The sequence below is a fragment of the Aedes aegypti genome, chromosome 3 (assembly GCF_002204515.2).
Source record: "Aedes aegypti strain LVP_AGWG chromosome 3, AaegL5.0 Primary Assembly, whole genome shotgun sequence".
In the NCBI taxonomy this organism is placed as follows: domain Eukaryota; kingdom Metazoa; phylum Arthropoda; class Insecta; order Diptera; family Culicidae; genus Aedes; species Aedes aegypti.
The window spans coordinates 183688531-183707804 of record NC_035109.1 but is presented as its reverse complement, the minus strand read 5'-3'; the positions used below and the strand labels follow the sequence as shown (position 1 = coordinate 183707804).

The 19274-nt window shown below is 35.6% G+C and overlaps 2 long non-coding RNA genes across 2 annotated transcripts; one reads left to right on the top strand and one right to left on the bottom strand.

The window, feature by feature from the left end:
• Positions 1–9441: 9441 nt before the first annotated feature.
• Positions 9442–9901, bottom strand: LOC110678955. Its single transcript, XR_002502081.1, has 3 exons — positions 9692–9901; positions 9546–9620; positions 9442–9479 (listed from the first exon to the last, which is right to left on the bottom strand). It is a non-coding gene; the product is annotated as an uncharacterized LOC110678955 (long non-coding RNA).
• A 2666-nt stretch (positions 9902–12567) lies between these two features.
• LOC5577330 lies at positions 12568–13403 on the top strand. The gene is made up of 2 exons (XR_002502074.1): positions 12568–12978; positions 13047–13403. It is a non-coding gene; the product is annotated as an uncharacterized LOC5577330 (long non-coding RNA).
• The last annotated feature ends 5871 nt before the right edge of the window (positions 13404–19274 follow it).

The following is a 19274-nucleotide window of genomic DNA, read 5'->3' as shown; positions in this document are numbered from 1 at the left end:
CATTCTAAAACTTTCTTCCAAGGTTTTCACAATTTCGAAATTATTCGATTAGTTTCATGCACACACCAGCAAATATGTTGCCAAAACGTGATTGTGTTGTTGGATTTGAAAAATATTGACATTTGAAAATTTTATTGAACAATTTGTTTGAACTATCGTTTTTTTCGTTCCCACTTGCCCCGCGGTACCTTATTCATTTTTGCGAATATGTGCTTTGAACATTTGTTTATGTTTTAGAGCTTAATCATGCCTACTAGTACTACTTCTGTAGTTAAATTTAAAATATTTAACGATTCAACAGATTGGACCAGATAATAATAGGAAGTTGAAGTGCTCATAACACACTAAGGGCTCATTCAAATATTACGTAACGCAAAATTTATCAATTTTAGACCCCCTCCCACCCCCACGTAACAGCTTTTGTATGGAAAATTTTAAATTTTTGTATGGACCGTAACACTATGTAAGACCCCCTCCCTCCCCCTGTTGTGTTACGTAATATTTGAACGGTCCCTAAGCGGAACAACAGGTTCTGTTTTAGTTGGGATGTAATGCCAAAAGGACGAAGTAATACAATGGTGTTTCGGTTTTATCATCTCTGATAAAGTGTGCACTAGTGTGGGACAAAATTTAGATTCTCGCTCCAGTCCACTTTTTGGATTGCATTTAGGTCCCATATTAACTGTGCAAAGTTTCAGCTCGATCGGTGAAACTATATTTTAGCGCCAGCCCTTCAAAGTTTGTATGGGATTTACTATGGGAAAACTTACTTTTGCAAAGAAAAATCGCCAGAGGTCGCCCATTGACCTCTATAAAAATTCTGACCACAGGCCTCGATAGGTATTTTTACAATGAAGAATATTGCCGAAGACCGCGAAACAATCCAACACTTGTGAAAAAAGTTATTCAATGAAAACCTATTGACAAGGCGACGATGATTAACACGTAAAGGAATAACAATAATAACAAAAATGTGCAAAATTTCTGAATAGTCTTTGCTTTATAACTTTTTTTACAAGCGTCGGATTGCTTTGCGGTCTTCGACAATGTTGTTCATCGTAAAAATATCTATCAAGGGACGTGTTCAGAATTTTTATAGAGGACAATGGGCGACCTCTGGTGATTTTTGTTTACAAAGGTAAGTTTTCCCACAGTAAATCCCATACAAACTTTGAAGGGCTGGCGCTAAAATATAGTTTCACCGATCGAGCTGAAATTTTTCACAGTTGGTATGGGACCAAAATGCAATCCAAAAAGTGGACTGGAGCGAGAATCTAAATTTTTCATATAACCGTGTCCCAGGCTAGTGTGCACATATGGTTTTGTTGAAAACCTTGGTTCACCAGTACCGTCGTTGGGAGAGAGAATGGATCAAAATAAAGGATATGTACGAATTGTTTATTGAATAACTAACGCATTTTACCTACAATAAACTTCAAATTTGGTGTGTATTGCTGTTTGCATTTGAGATGCAAAAATGTTGAGTAAACGACCTCCAAATGCGGTACACAATTTTTTTTTTATAGGCACTTCGTGCTTGTGGCCACTACTGTGCCAGACTCAGTTGATCTGTAGCTTCTTTATCGATACAGATCTATTTTCAACTTATCTATATTTACATCTAGTTTCACTCTCTCCTACTCTTTTACTCTCACACCGAGCAGGTAGGAGAGAGCCAGTGTCTCCACAAGTACAGATTTATCTGGAAAGGTACAGATTTTCGAATAGTTTTTGGTACAGATTCTGTATGGTACAGCCCTGGCCACGATCACAGGGTTTGACGGTGCCAAAGTAGAAGGTGCACCATAATAATACCCGTCTGTGAAACATATCACCTTCCCAATACTTTGGCACACCTCTAACGGTTCATGATTTATCATGGAACGGCTGCATTCAGGCGGAGGATCTGTTAATATGTTTCGGCATATTATCAGGTCCTCTTCGAACGGAGGGACCGCCAGGGCTCATTAGTTACTTATAAACCAGTGCTGGTTGTTGATGGTTCAGTTCGTTTACCACGAGCTGTAGCATCCTTTGTACTAATCAGTAATGGTTGTTAAGTTTCGAAGCTAACGTGTGATCAATCGTTTTATAATGCAACATAAGAATGGGTGTTTGGTGGAACTGCGCGTAACACTTGTTGTTATTAAATTTAGTGATTGTGTTGGTGCTAATGGTGTGTTTATAATAAAATCTATGGTGATGAAAATTTGAAAATGAAATTGGAAGTGATTCTGATAGTTTTGTTAGAAATATAATAATGATGATGTATAATGATGTGAACTCCACTAATTTAATAAAGGCCATAATACATTTTGCAATCATTTCTCTGAATATAAACATTATTGCCTAGTTCTTCAAACATGCATGATAAAAGTGTTAATAATGACAGCGAGTGCAGAAAAATGGATCGAAGTGATTTTGTTTTACTGTAACTTTGTTGATAGTGCTAAATTGTAGTTTGAATAGTAATGACTCTACAGCAACAAAAATGATGAAACATTTAAATTGAATATCTTTTAATTACTTAGTAATGCTAACAGATGGTAAATGCTAATAACAATGAATTTATATGAAAATGGTGTGATGTGAAAAGTGATATAATGGAAAGTATATCTGAAGTGTATTACGAAAGTTGATGAGTGATAATCGGTGAAATACGTGATAGTGTCGAAAATAAAAGTGACGATAGTGAGTGATGAAATGAAATGGGGAATGAGGACCTTTTAATAAAACTATTTCGTTCTTCACTTTAACCACTCTAGTAGCATTTCAGGCCTTATCATAGTTTGATAGTAGTCTAAAGTACTAGACTGCAAAACTACGGTAAGGGCTGATTGCTGCTAGGGTACACAGTGACCATTTGAGCAACATTGCTTAGGAACGTCTGTGTGATGAACGCAATAGAGGCTTATAAAAGCAAATGCTGGGAAGGAGCTTAGGGCAGATTAAGAGTGCCAGTACTACCCCTATCGCTACCGACAAAAAAAAAAAAAAAAAAAAAAGATTCTGTATGGTACAGATTACAGATTTTCACCGAAAAGTACAGATTGGTACAGATTTTTGGAATTGGCGATTTTTGTAAAATAAAATCCAAAAGATGCTTGAAATTCTAAACTAATTTCTACGAAACTATTATTGAAAAAAACTATTTCCATAGAATTTAATATTTAAAGAGTGAAATTATTAAAAAAAAAAACTGTGTTATACTTCCAAATAAATTAAGATTAAAGTTTCTTTCAACAATTAATGTTGTGTGTGGTACAGATTTTGAGTACAGATTTTAAGAATCTCTGGTACAGATAAAAAAGATTTTTGAGCCTACGGTACAGATATAAATGTGGCAACACTGGAGAGAGCTCTGCTATTAGTGAGGCTAGCTGCCTGCGAAGAGGATCAGGTTGTCTCAGTCACCATCTGAAACTGACGGAGGATGGATGAGCTCCCCAAAGCACGATCCACCGTGAGGCGTCTTCTGGTGGCTGGACGGGTTTTTTGTGGAGGGGCTGGGAATTGAACTCATGACCTTCCGCTTATGAAGCGAAAGCGCTACAGACCCCCCTGGGTACACAAAATAATCAAAGGACACCTAGCAACGATTACATAAATCACCGCCGCCCTAGCAAGAAAAATATATCTTTGACATCGCATTTCTTGTGAATAATCTTACCGCGTTTGGTGTTCCCGCATTTGATATTTGCAATATATTATCTGATGGTATGTTAACGACTGTCTAATACTCAACTGCCGTTATACGCATAATTGTCCCATGTTACTTTTCGTCATATTTGAGTTTTTGTAGCCAAATAGTCTAATTTTTTTTATGGTGTACTCAGCTGGAGCTTCATGACAGCTTCGTTGTCTGTGCTGGACCCCGTAGTGCAAATTTTTACCTCTACTTTTGCCAATATTTAGACGGAATAGGCTATGTTGCCCGCTTGTGCAGAAGTAGTTTTATTAGATTGTTTTTGCTTCAGTTTCCCTCCCGTAGTCATGTTTGTATAGTCATCATTTATTTCTGAGCAATCGGATTCTTGTTTACGCATGGAGAAGCGACATGAAAATATATGTTAATAATTAATGCATTTCTTGGAAATAACATACAGAGCTTTGTTGTAGTAGTCTATGTTGACAAATTGTAGCACAGATGTCATCTCCAAGCATCTTTTGACAATGATAGACAGAAAATAGCTGTGTTCAATGACTTTGATCGAACTTGCTCGGGGTTGGTTGTACTAGCTCGTATTTTTTGTCAACAAATAACTGTCAAAGCTACTTCGAGCATCTCCAAGCTGCTTTCTCAATGAACGCTCTTTTTACTCTTTTTACTAATTTACCGGAATTCCACGTGAAAAAAAATTCGCGCACCTAACAATCCGTATCGCTTCGGAATTTTGCTTTTTTTCTCAATGTTTACGTTTTTAAACGTCAAAAACACGAGCTACTGCGAGCTGGTTGAACTAGCTCGGACTCTAGCTTCCAACCTGTTTCGAGCGACTCGGAGTTGGTTGGACTCGGCTCAATGAACACAAACCCGAGCGACTCGAAGTAGGTTGGAGTGGCTCAATGAACACCAAAAGCTGACTCGCAAGTGGTTGCAACCAAGTTCGAGCAGCTCGTTGAACACAGCTAATGTTAATTATACAGAATGCGGTCGTATATCAAACGATAGCGATAGGAAGATCCTTTTTCCCGAATGAAGGTTATTGAAGTGAAAAACATGAAATGTGCTTCCATCTATACGCGAACAAGAACTATCTGAAGTACCTCGTCATTGTACGTCATGTATTCTCTAGTATTTTAGTCGTTTATGCTACTAGTCTGAAACGTGATGTGTTATACTATATGAATAAATTTCAAAATATGAATCAAGTGTTTGGTTTTAAATAGTCTTATCTTCCGAAGGTCGTACTGGAATGCTAATCAATACAATACTTTTCTAGGAGAGATGACTGTCTATGTTGCCATCTTGTAGTACCGAATCAAAGTTGTAGATAATTAATATGAGAAGTATCAAATCTAAATGTACTGTAAATGTGTTTGGTTTGGTCATCGATGTGCTTTATGCTCGTCTTATTGTTATTGTTCTGAAGTCTTCTCAAAATGAGAATTCAATCGAATAATGTCTCTAGTTAGTTTACAGGTTGGATAGACAAAGTTATTGGTACGGTATTATCGATATATTGGGGGGGCTGAAATGGTATACAATATGCGTTCGCTAAAAATTAAAAATGATACTTGCCCCTATCTTAGTATACCCACCAACGCATATGTGCTATGTGCTTCGGCTCCTAACACGACGTTTGATACATACGACAGACCACTTGCTCCCTCGTGATGGTGTTGTTTTTAGTTGTTATACATGAAAAGAAAGAAAGAAAGAAAGCTATTAGTATTAGGAATAAACAGGATTTAGTGAGTTTTCATTAAATTACGTTTGACTACATCGCTGATTATAGTCAACGACATCGGAAACTTTATGTGTTAACTGTTGATCTAGTTTTTCCTCAGTCCCGTTGGTCAGTATTGCTAAAAGTCCTTTTTAATATGATTTTTAGTACTTGGACAAGTTGAATACTTTAAGTTTACTACTTTTTGTTGGTCAATAATGATTTTGATCAGTTTGTTTTATACATCTATTCATATTCAAATCTGGTCTCGTCTGTTTTCATTTAGAATCGTCGTAAATACATTTCTATGTGTTGGAAACTATGCTAGAAATAATAAAGAAATAGAAAGTCATTTTTTATTGTCCGGATCCACTTTTCGGTGACAAAATAAAGCTTCATCGCGCCTAAGCCCTATCAATTTATTATAATTTTGCGAGAATGAAGTTGTTGTAGTTTTATGATACCAACATAATAAATGTGGTTTTTAATTATGATTCTAATGAGAGAAGCATAACAAATTAACATTTGTGTCACATTCTACTCGATGGATCCTTAGTCATTTTCCTCATTAGTCAATATTACAACCATTTAACAAAATCTAACCTATCTGCATCAAAGCGTGGCTACGGCTCCTGTTACCCCGATGCCTGGTAACAGGATAACCGTTGGATCACATCCGTAAGATTGATGCATCTATGCCAGATGGTTGATGACGCGGCATTAAACAAATATTTTCTGATGTGATACCACCACGACTGGACATGTCTTTGGTTCCCATATAAGTGCTAATGGGGTAAGCCCACCCATCGCGGCAAGATTACACGTCCTAGGGGAGGGTCTGCCGTTATACGCATAATTGTCCCATGTTACTTTTCATCATATTTGAGTTTTTGTAGCCAAATAGTCTAATTTAACCTATATTATTATTGAGGGCCCAGATAGCCGTAGCGGTAAACGCGCAGCTATTCAGCATGACCATCCGCTGGTCGAGGATCTTTTTGTAAAGAAAATTTTCTCGATTCCCAGGGCACCAGATAGTGACCAATCGATTAAGTTTTCAGCTTAAACGGCTGTTCGGCTCTCCAGATCCGCGCTCTTGAAAATTTGAACTTTGGCTTCGATTCATCTTCACCTTAATCCAAAATGGGCCAAAATAACGATTAATAAACTCATTGTACAGCAACAAATAAGCCTTACGAAGGAGGTCACACCATAGCCAAACTTTCGAAAAATGGACAAAATATCTTAAAATTGCGTTGTATTCCTGCAATGTTCAACTTACTAATATTATTATTATTTATCTCTATTTGAGTGGCTTTTAGCCGCGAATTTGTCGCTTACTTACTAATATATAAAAACATATTGGATACAATCATAACTGACACTTTCTCGATAAAATTATTCAATTTTGTTTAGAAAATATTTCGAATCAGTCTTCTGATATAGGATTATTTTGAAAAACAAAAAGAGCACAAATGATTGAAATATATTTTATATTTCTATAATGCATAATAGATAGAAAAAATACGACAAATGATTAAAATATTAACCTAATAAAAATATAATATATGAAATAAATGAATTTTAGTATAGTTAGATGAACAATTAAATTAAAGTTTTAACAAGTTAAAACTTATTATGAAATTCGATTAATCATTTCAGACTGTTTTTACTTTGTGTATAAACTTTATTTTAGACAATGCTGGTCTAAAATTAAGTTTAATAAATTTTCTCACTGTGCGCCATGAATAGTCGACTGAATTCAGCTTGCATCAGTACTGAACATCAGCAGAAGCAATGCGCTTGTTCAGTTGTTGATCAGCATAGCACGTGTTGATTAGACATTGTTGAATATAAGCTCAAGCATTATCAATATTCAGCTACAAGAGGTTTATATTGGGCACTGGAAGGCTGATACATGAATTCAAGGATAGCGCAGATGGCAAGGTATACCGCTGACGATGGGAAGGTCTCGAGTTTGAAGCCAGTATATAGGTAATTATTAGAAGTGGTTATAATTTCATGGTAAAAATATACACTGCATTTGAAGTACGGTGTTAAGCGATTTTTGTTCATTTATTTGTTTTCAATTAATTTTGTGGCAGTTGAATAAAAGCTGAAATAAACACGGAGAACAAAATATAGTGTTCGTAATCATTTTTCCGGTCAAGTTAACTATATTCTAAGGTTAATCTAGAGATAACTATAAATATAGTTGATTAGACAGTATATTGTTAAAAACAACTATACCGTATAGTTGTTAACAACTATATTTTTTTTTATTGAATTTACATACGTCAAACGTCAAAATTCAACTATAATTTAGTTGACTCAAAGTAAATTTAACTGAGTTTATAATATTTTGCAATGTTTACTCAGCATTTTATTCTGCTTTATAAACATATCTAAAAAAATCGCTGCTGCTTTATCGATCTAAAAAAAACATTGCAACAATCAAAATAAAGTGCGCGTCGGCAAACTTGATACGTGGTCCCCTGAGTGAGAGGTGGTCATCTTATCAACTACACTAATCCTTACAAGTCAAAAGTAAGTAGATTTGTGAGCATGACTTGAAGTCTAGGGATGTGAATGTTTTCGGATAGTGATAATTATCCAAGTTATAATTGATATAGGTACATGTGGATCGCTTAGTCAATGAAGTTTGTGTATTTGATTTGACGTTAATTTAGTGTTGGCGTAAGTTAATTTTACTTCGAAACAACTAACTGTGCGTAAGTAAAAGTAATTAACGAGATAGTAATCTCAACATAAAGAAATTATTCTGCGTGAATGCTTATAAAGTGATTTTGAAGTTGTAGAATAAAGTCAATATACGACACACTTTATAACTTCTTCAAATTTGTTTGAACAACGCCTGAACAAAGGCTTCACATTGAAATAATTAAAATGTTGTTAAACATGATGCTGAATTAAAGTGCAATAATGTTGTTTGTTAAATTAGCGTTGTCAAATCAACAGTCCTTATTAGGCTAAATGAAACCTGAATCAACATCAACGCATATCTGTCCCACTACGTACTTCTCTGCATCAATCTCAAATAAAGTGCTTACTGGGGTACTGGGGTACTGGGGTGTTTTCATGATTCCGGTAGCGGTCCGTATTCCGTTTTGGGATGTTCTTATACACGGAGAAAAAAGTTTGTTAAAACCAAACAAAATCTAGTTAATTTCAACCTAAATTCTACATTGAATATTGCACAAACAAAATATTAGTTTAATTTAATAATGTCACTTTATTGAAACAAACTAAAATCTTGTGTTGATGGTTTTGCAAGAATTCAATTAAATTCAAACATATTTTTGTTAGCAACAACCAACATTTTGGTTGTTTCATTTGACGTTTCTTGAAACAACCAACGCGTTAGGTTATTTCAAACTGGAAACATTAGTTTGGATCTAACAATCCTCGTATAGAAACAAACAAATTTATTGGTTGAATCCTGAGACGAGACTCGCGAAGACGGTCTTCTTTTTCTGTGATTGCTGAGTTTTTTTTCTTATTCCACTTTGTGTTTATATCAATTATGCGCATGCTGTTCAAATCCTCACATGAACTTCTCAGCAAAAAATATTGAGTTTGCATCACATCGAATCATAGATAGCCGTTTGAGTGAAATTTCATGCCAGCAAACGTAGCAGACATTAGAAATAAATAATCTTCTGCTTAGATTTATCAGCAACTTTGGAAAAAAACTGCTCCGCCGACCGAGGTTTTCAATAACAGTTTACTTTGAACACAATACTTTTCACTTTTTCAGCCATAAAAACGGTGGGCTGCATTTGACGTTTCGTGAGAGGGGAAACTGGGCTGCATATGACGTTGATATTTTTCCTCTTCGCGAGTCTCTCTCAGGTTGAATCTAGCAATCTTTTAGTTGTATAATGTGGGTTGCTTTTTCATTTTTCTTTTGTTTCATGAATGAAATTATCAAAGGAAGGAGAAGTTTCAAATGTTTATTTTTGTTCAAATATCCAGAATTACAATGCATTTTATCGTCAGACCGTCCAAAATGCGCAGCGATCTTTGCATAGCATTTCATGCAAGATAATGGGTGGAAAACATCAAAACCTGTGTGGAAAACAATGTTGTTGTAGCTTGGTTTGATAAAGAATTTCATTATAATTTATAACCTACTTTTTTAGACGTAAGTCGCATATATCAAGCGAAGTCACAAAACCATTGTGGAGGCTGGCATCCATTGTCCATTATCTGAATACAGATTATACAATCAACTAAAGCTGGATCACTCAATAAAAAAATGAATAATATGCATCACTTACCGTACAAAACCTCATGAAAAGAGTAACAGATCAAAATAGTTACTACTAGTAGTACTGTAAATTTTCCAATTTAATTATAACTTCCAACAAGAAAAAGTTAAATGGAGTTGTCCACCGCACAGCAATTCAGTTTGATATTGAATATTGTTTGAATTTACCTAATGTTTTAATTTGATTCTCAGATATCTGAACAAAAACAAACAACCTAAATAATGGAAGAAATAAACTATAACTTATTTGACATAAACGAATAAATTGGTTTGAAACTACCAAAATCACTGTTAGTTTTTACTAAAACCTAAGATTGGAACAACCATTTTATTAGTTAATTTCCAATGCATTCTCCAGTTTGAAACAATCATACTTGGACCTAAAAACAACCAAATTTTTAGTTTGAAATTCAACCAAAAAATTGGTTGTTTCAAACTGGACTGATTTTTCTCCGTGTATGATTTCGGTAACGGTTTGAGGTTATACATCGAAAATTGCTGCTCATTTTTTCAATGTCGAGTTTGTTTTGTTGTGTGCTGGAATTTGACATTTCATCATATCTACAAACATTCAACGCAGGGGTGTTATAGAACATTGTGAAAAAACCTCCACTCTGTATGCCCATAGGGTTGAAACAACTGTGCCGCACGACGATTTTAAGCTCAAAATGTGGTGAATTTTCATGTTTTTAAAAAATTGTAAGAAAACCAGGACTGCATATAAATAAAATCTAAAAGCACAGAGAAACAGACGTAACACTTAGAACAAATTGCGATCAAAATCATAGTCGGAAAACATGTACGCCCAATGCTAAAAACACTGTAGTTGGCCGATGGACCAACAGGTGGCGGTAGTGTGTAAACGTCAAACACGAACAAAAACGATGCGAGCGCTGCGGGTGGTCGATTGACCACTAACCAGATATTCGAATCGATCGTTAAAAAGTTGGTCGATGGACAGCTATGAGAGTGTGAAGTCTGTTTGTCTGTGCTAAAAGTGTCAATAATCATTAAAAACAATCTTCTATAGAAGAAACATATAAAAACTGGGGGTAAGGTTTGACGGAAATGGTCTATTGATAATTTTTAGTAGGCCTCTGTAATAGTAGTTTACGGAACAAGTTGTAGAATGATGATTTTTACAGCACGAGTCGTAAATTTATCCTACGAGGCTTGTCGAGTAGGAGAATTACGACGAGTGCTGTAAAAATTGAGTTCTGCAAGAGTTACGTAAAACATTTTTTGCAATTTCGTAGAAGACCACTTGAGGGTATCAGACATTTTATCGGAATGCATTCACCATTATTTTACAATTTCTGAAAAATTGTTGTGTAGTGATTCATTACGCAACTCAAAACAGTTGCGTAATGAATCATTACAGCACTGGTTTCAGTTGCGTAATGGCTATTCCTGCACTGCATACTTCAGTGCAGGAAAGTAGGCCATTTCATGACAGACTGGCGTGATGAAAAACAGCCTATTACGATGAGAAATTGCAAAAAATTGGTTTTCATATCATCTTTTCACTTTGGGTTTCATTAGCGATGGGCGATTTTGAATCATTGTTTCGAACATCGATTTTTTCGTTCCGATTAATCGATTTTTTGAATCTATGTTAGGATCATTAAACATCTAGTGAAGCGATTATCGTCATTCGATTATTTGTTTCGATTCAAGAGGGTTTTGAATGATGAGTTGATTTACCATAAACTAAGTTTTAAACCTGCCTAGAAGCGTTTAATGTATAGTATTTCGACTACCACTTGCAATCTTCTTCAGTGACAGTTACTCGTATCCACTATACGAATACATTAAAAAGAGGTATAGATTTCAATTTCAAACGTTTTATAGTTCAAGGAATTGAATAATAAAAAGTAATTGCATTTGGTCTCATTTTTTAGGGCTAGTTTTTTTTAGTTTACTACTTGAGAATTGAATCGATTCAAGAACATCGATTCAATTGAATCGATTAAATCGGTGAATCGATTCGACATGTCGAATTTTAATCGATTTAGTTATATCGATGTTCAGGTCAAAATTTGACCTTATTTGGCATATTTAATATGCCCAACGCTGTGTATTTCCCCACGTTGAAAATTTGCATGACAATCTATTCGTCAACAAAACGAACAATACATAAATAACTATTTTGACAGAAGAAGTTAGCTGAATAATCTGCTATAGGCCAGGGGAAGTGGTTCACCTAGAGTGAATTTCTGTCAAAGAAAAAGTAGATTTTGTATGAGATTTGACAGAAAAATGAATGACAAGTTCATCCACTTCTCCTGGCCTATGGACTTATGCACGAGTTCACGAAATTAGTGAACTCGTGCATTGGTCCATAGGCCAGGGGAAGTGGTTCACCCAGAGTGAATTTATAGCAGAGAAAAAGTACACGGAGAAATATTTTTACCTAATTTTTGAGTTTACTTTACCCAAAATTTAGTATATCGATTATAGTTTCAATCCAAAATCTCTCGGTTTTCTCTTTCTCCCACACGAATGTTGTCAAGAATAGAGAGAGCTGCATCCACCCAATGGGGGTACTTTGGCCCAATAAGCCAAATTTGGGTAAATGCAACTTTTCTTATGTTTGGGTCGAAAGAACTCAATTTTGCGTTAAATCATCCCAAAATTGAGTATATTTTTCTAATGGAATTAAAGCCAAACTACCTAGTGGGGACCTTGGAAATTTAGCCAAAATTGAGTTATTGGGCTCAACTACGGAATTGCGTTGAAACTACCCAAAATTGAGTTGAATTCCGTCTCCGTGTAGATTTTGTATGAAAATTGTCAGAAGAATGAATGACAATTTCATCCACTTCTCCTGGCCTATTCAGCTAAAAATATTACTTGGGGAGTACAAAAAGTGCTCGGTAACAATGAACTGCGGCACCTCTGTTCTAATTATGCTATAATGTTCATTTCCATATTTTTGTTTTGTTTTTTTAAATCTTAAATGACAGTATCAACTCAGCTGACGTACATCGTTCAAAACAAAATAACTCAAAGAAAATAGAAAATAAACACAACTGCGTATTTATCTTTTCGCAAAATATAATCTTAAAATTGTGCTCGTAACAAATTATGAAACAATGGAAAAATGTCCTTGCAAAACGTATTAGCCATCAGCTCTCTAATGTCACTGGGAATGGCCAGCCTAGCGACGGTAATCCATTTTTTCCAACGTGAAGCAAACTACACGGAGTACGAATACTTGCAGCAACAGGAAGATCCGGAAAGTTTTCGACCCAACTACAATCGCGTCACCTGGAATGGACCAATAGGAGAAGATAGGTGCACCATTTGATATTTTTCCCCTAAAAATGCAAATTTAGTTACAGAAAAAAACTTGAATTTTGCAGAAATTTTTGCGCGATTTGCAGAGCTTGTATAAAATACAACAATAAACGCAAAACTTTGGAGTGCCAACACAGCTTCCACGAAAAATGCATCAACCAATGGCTTATTGTGAAACGGACTTGCCCCATCTGTCGAATGGTACTGGCTAACCCAAGCTAGCAGTTACTTTTCTACTAGGAACGATTCATATGTACTTAGACGGGAAATCATCTTTTATTTTTATCCAAATGAACCAAATGAGAAACATGTTTGACCTGAGATTATGGCTTTTTATGTACAAAGTAAGACAATTGAAATTATTATATGAATGGTAAGGTTTTAGGCTTTTTAATAAACATTGATGTATTCTATATTTTTAATACTCAAAATTTCGACACATCTGTCTCGTAATCAAAAAGGTTTGTATAGAACATAGAACACCCCAGATAGTCGTAGCGGTAAACGCGCAGCTATTCAGCATGACCATGCTGAGGGTCGTGAGTTCGAATCCCATTTGTCGAGGATATTTTCGTAAAGGAAATTTTCTCGATTCCCAGGGCATAGAGTATCTCCGTACCTGCCACACGATATACACATGCAAAAATGGTCAATCGGCAAAGAAAGCTCTCAGTTAATAACTGTGGAAGTGCTCATAAGAACACTAATCTGAGAAGCAGGCTTTGTCCCAGTTGGGACGTAACGCCAGAAAAGAAGAAGAACATAGAACACGTAGGCGTAGAGAGGCAGTACTTTACATACCGTAAAATGGGGCGAATAGAAACACTCTCCGACATGTTTGAATGTGTACAACTTAAACCGTGTAGATAAAAAACATTTTTATTACTCTCAAATATGCTGCCCATAACTGCATATTTGTAACATTCGACAAAAGTAGGCATTGAGTAAATGGAATACCAAGTGTGAATTTCACGGCAGTATGGGAGGAAACTAAAATTTCTAAAAATTACCAGGAATTCAAAAGTGCTTATTTCAGGCTGATATTTTGTACAACTCATATCGCATACTAGGTGAATAGTCAGAAAATAATTCTGATAGAAATTTCATTGCTATCACATTACGAGGCCCATTTATAATCTCAATGTGACTGTTATGCGGTTATAATTACCAATGTGACAAAACAACTTGGTATTTTTTTTCGAATTTTCTAGAACAATCTCACAGATTTTAGTAAGTTGATCGAAAGTATTTATCATTTGATGACTCTCCATGGTATTAACTCCATTTTGTCAAAAATGTCGAATGTGACTGTTTTGCAGTTATGGGCAGTATGGGTCCCGTCTTCCTTAGCTGAGACCCCAATTGCCATTAAAAACAAAAATTATTTCGTACAAATATTTGTAAAAATGTGGTATGCTTCTATTCACCCCGCAATGGGGCGAATAGAAACCCTGTTCAGTAAATATCAATACTTTTTTCATTTAAATGGAAAAATAAACACTTGTTCGAGTGCATCTTAAAGAAATATCATAACAAATTCACCTAGTAAAGAAAAAAATTGAAATTATTAAAAACAATTTCGATTTTTGATCATGGTACAAATTGCCAAAAATGGCGGATGTTTCAAGCTATCAAAAATGGTTGAGATTTCAATATTTTCTTCTTATTTTGTTTTAGCAAAATGTGGCAAAATTTATGATTTGAAAATAGTCTGTCGATACTCTGTTACTATTGAACTAATGGAAAAAAATATATTTCAGTAGGTTTTTTAAGTTAATCTTTACATAAAAGACGCATTTCTACCTGTAGGTCACTTTGTTTCTATTCGCCCCACTTTTTCTATTCACCCCGTTTTACGGTAAGTACAGTTAAGCAACAGTGATGGATATCTTACAGATACGGATCACTGTTGGATTTAACACCAGAATGTGTCATCGAATAGATTCGTGATTACTTACCGGTCAGGCTACTGACTGAATAGCCTCTGCTGGACGTAAGAGACGCCTCCATTCGCAATGCGATTCGGGTTTCGATCTACTTCGTCGCAAGCACTAGCCATTCCATGAAAAAACGATCTAGTGGGTCACCGAATTCCGTGAAAATTTGCTTATTTGTTCCTTATCCGAAATAAGGATACACGCGGTTTTGGATTTTTGATAAGGGTTACCATTTCCGAAATAGGGTGACCAGAAAAATCGACGTGTTTATTCTGCGCGGCGTGTGAGTCGAGACGACTCGCTCTCACCGCGAGTGACGTGAGACGACTAATGTTAATCAAATGGGAGCGAGTCGACAATTGTCACCTCATTCGACTCGTGTCACCTCACACGCCGCGCAGAATAAGCACGCGAGACTTTGCAAAAAAATATTTAAAAAAAATCATAACTTTTGAACCGCTTGACCGATTTTTAATTTTTTTGGACAAAATGAAAGCTAAAAAAATGTTTCGTTTTTTCGTGTTATAATCATAACTTTTGAACCGCTTGGCCTTGCGACCAAAGGGACTATTGCTGTTCTCATTTTTTTATTGAAAGTTCAAAAAATTTTACGTTTGCCGTCAAATTTTCAGCGATGTATGTTTTTTAGTTTTCGAGATACAGGTATGTTCCGTTTTTATCACGTTCCGATGTTGTCACGCTCCGATTTTGTCACGTTCGGATTTCGTCAACAAATTATTCCGTTTTTATCAACACACAAAAAATGATTTTTTTTTTATTTTTAAAAATGCTTAGAATACAAACTTAAAATTTATGCTGAAGCAATTCAAATGTTTTTCAATAGCCTCAGAATTGAATTTTCGACATTATGTTAGTGTTGAGCAACAACGATACATGGTAGGTGTCAAGATATATACGATTCAAGAAGGTTTGACACCTTCCTATCCGCTTATCAATTAGAGTCTTCAAACTTAACATTGACTGTTGGACAAAGCTGATGCATGCTCCTACAGTCGAGAGTTGCTCTGGCCACGTCCTAGCAACAACTGGAATTTGTGACTACTCTACTTTGTCTTATATCACATGGCATCATACAATTTTCGATATGAATGTGATAGACATATATGTTAAGTTCTTTGTAACAGGGATGCACCTGGGAATTAACTCAAGAATGTTTTGGCAACGGCAAGGGACATGATCAAGTTTATTTTATATTTTATAAGAATGTTGACCCCACATTATTTCTGACAATCACCCTAATTTTTGTTAACGGCGGATCCAACTTTCGATCGAATCCTAATCTTTCCAAGAAATTGACTTGTGTAAGACTGATCGTGCATTGATGTTCGTGTCAGTTTGCTTGTACATCTCTATGGCCCACTTGATTTTGCTGGTGTAAACGGGAAAGCGGTTTTCGATCCAAAGCGCATTCGAACGTAAACAAGAATAGGAACTCGATAGCATTGTACAGATTATTGCAAACTGCTATTGATTAGGTTCTGTTCCAAGAGGTAGGGGAAAAGGTCCAGCAAAACTTTGTAATCTACTGAACATTTTGGAACCTCCATACAATAAGTTCGAGAAAGCGAGAAGAGGATTGCAATAGCTGACGATTCGAGAAACTGTTGATACTGGAGGTTCCCACGTCACGCACGTTCCCATCCCAAATTTGCTGGAGTTTTGATCTTTGAGCAGACACGGGGTGCGTGTCATGCAGACCATGCAGGCCAAAAGGTTAATTAAGAGGCTTATACTAACTATCATACGCTTGTTCATGAAACTTAACAAGAGTTTCTGACCAAAAAGTTCTAATTTATTGATGCTAGTTCTTGAATGCGTACACTTTTATGAACATATTTAAGGCGAAGTAGGCCGTCATTGAAGTTTGTTCACGTCGTTGATGATTGTTGCTAATTCATCTCACGATTTCGAATTAAAGAAAAGTAGTTGGTTTTGCATTGACACAGCTGAAAAAGTATCAGCATACTTTATGCATGTTAGCGCGTATAGTGATACAACTACGCTAACGCTAACACTAACGTTAGCGCGTATAGTGATACTTTTTCAAGTCAATATAAACTATCAAGACTGAGTTTTATCACTTTGAAATGCAAGCTGTAAAGCTGTGTGGCATCAAACGAATGACGGGCTGCTTAGCCTTAAGGCGAAGTAGGCCATCATTGTAATTTGCACGCGTCGTTGAATATTGTTGCTAAATCATGTCAAATTTTCGAATTATAGAAAAACAGTTGGTATTACACTAACGCAGCTGGACATGTACCAGTATACTTTCTGCATGTCAGCGCACATAGTGATTTATGAGGACTGATATTTTTTACTTTGAAATTGAGAGCTGCTATGTCAACATGGCTGCCAAAATGAATGACGGGCTACTTAGCCTTAATATTAGTGTTACCTAACAAAAAATAGAACTTAAGTCAATAAACTAGCATTCGTGCTCTAACTCACAGCACCTCAAAGCTTAAAGCGAAGGTGCCGCTGTTCCAGAATGGCATTTCGAGTAATCACAGGCGAAGATTATAGTAATAGCTTTAGAAGGAAAATCCCCACAATAATTTTACTGATTGGTTTTGGCAATTCAAAGCACAAGAAACCGTGAATAGGTACATTTGAGTTCGCAAAACTTGCGCAACAAAAACTCATATATAATCGCCAATCGGGTGTAGTCAAAAATGCAAAAAAATGTAGCTTGGCAAAAAAGATCTCAGTTGATAACAGCGGAAATGTTTACAAGACCACTATGCTGAGAAGAAGGCTGTTTCTCAGTTGGGGTGTAATGCCTTAAGGTGAAAATAAATCGAAGCCAAACCTCAAATTTTCAAGAGCACGGATCTGGAGAACCAAAAATCCGGTTTAGCTGAAAACTTAATTGATTGATCATTAGCTGGTGGTTTCGATTAAGTTTTCAGCTCAAACGGGTGTTCGTTACTCCAGATTTGTGCTCTTGAAAATTTGAGGTTTGGCTTCGATTCATCTTCACCTTAAGAAAAAAGAAGTAGCAGAAGGATGACGATGAGAAGAAAATGAAGTTGTTTCATGTGAAATCTTTCTTGAAAAAAAAAACAATAATCAGCTTGACCCAGTGAATCAAATTATCATCAAAATAGACGAAAAACAAACAACAAAGCAAGCTCGCTTACAACCGTTTGTCACAACTGTTGCGGATAAGGACACAATTTAAAGCAGAATTGTCATGACAATCACAGAGCGCAATATTGTTGCAACCTTTTCAACTCGCGATTAATCAGTAATTTTAAACACAAAACCAAATTTGTTTTATGGATGCTGTTTGATAATGTGTCAATGTTTACACGGAGAAAGTTCTCGAAAATTGCAAAGCGAAGCCCAGAAAATCGCCGCGCACGTGGTGATCGATCTTTGTCATATTCTGTTCAGGTGATGACAAACTCATGTTGCGGAATAAAATTGTTGCAACAAGAATAGGAGGTGACAATGTCTTTGTTGCTGCGTGTTGGGTGACAATTTATTCACTGGCTTGACCCACTTCCTTGTAGTTATTTTTACAAATATGACCCATCCTATGATGCAAAGCACATATTCACATAATCGTAACAATATTCCATATTCCATTTATTGAAATTATGGCCAAGAAAACTAAAACAATTAATGATTTATGAATGAATAATCTAAATGCTCCTCAAAGCTTCTAAACATCAATACTGTACATTTATATGATGAAAATGTGTATTATCCTGACAAAACTGCAATTTTCATTTCAAAATTGTAAAACATTTTGTCTAAGAAAATTATTCCGTTTTTGTCACGGTTCCGTTTTTGTGAACTGAAAATTTCCGATCGTGTTGATAAAAACGGAACATACATACATTTTTATTTTCAAGAAATCATAACTTTTTAACAGCTCAACCGATTTCCAATCTTTTTTTATGGAATAAAAGCTTAAAATATCAACTTTTCAGAAAAAAAAAATTACATGAAAAAATATAAAAATTTCTTTCGAGTTCTGGGACCAAAGAGGGTATTACTATTCTAATTTTTTCAAGAAACTTCAGAAAATTTAATGTATTCCCTCTAATTTTCAGCGATAGATGTTCTTTAGTTTTTGATATATATTTTTTTAAATTGAAAAACCACTTAAAATTGAATAAGTGCATAATAATATGTGATTTTTCAGATTTTTTTCTTTTGTTATACAAGATGCCATTCAGGGTTTTCACTGGGCAAATGCACAGTGCACAATCCACCCGTTTGCCATCTATTACAAAGATAAATCTTCCGGATTAGAATTTACAAGTTTTATGCTGCCGTGAATCGCAAGTCAGTCCCATCTGTAAAAAGTAGGCATTGAGAAAATGG